At 32.6% G+C, this 276-nt stretch overlaps 1 protein-coding gene across 1 annotated transcript in view; it reads left to right on the top strand.

Moving 5' to 3' along the window:
* The window catches only part of LOC119588839, a gene marked incomplete in the record, with an annotated part of 21,486 nt that overhangs the window by 7,649 nt on the left and 13,561 nt on the right, over window positions 1-276 (top strand).

Here is a 276-nt window from a genome sequence, read left to right as displayed (position 1 = left end):
AATTGATAAAAAACATGAATAAATGAAACATGGAAGAATCTCATTTCTCTCTTATATCAATTTTAGCAAGAGAAATGCGCGACTTCCCTCACTCGCTTTGGTCTTATTCTTATCACCATTAGAAGTTAATGCATTATTTTCATTGTTCTCACTGGAAGCCCCGTTACCTCATCCCGGGTTTTTCTACCAATCTGAGAAAGAGAAAACGGTAATACTGAAATAAAAGATTAGCGGTATTAGCCTTATTATAACAATATTTATATTCTCATTTATCAT

The sequence above is a fragment of the Penaeus monodon genome, chromosome 24 (genome assembly GCF_015228065.2).
Source record: "Penaeus monodon isolate SGIC_2016 chromosome 24, NSTDA_Pmon_1, whole genome shotgun sequence".
Lineage (NCBI taxonomy): Eukaryota > Metazoa > Arthropoda > Malacostraca > Decapoda > Penaeidae > Penaeus > Penaeus monodon.
This window is presented reverse-complemented; position numbering and strand designations above follow the sequence as displayed.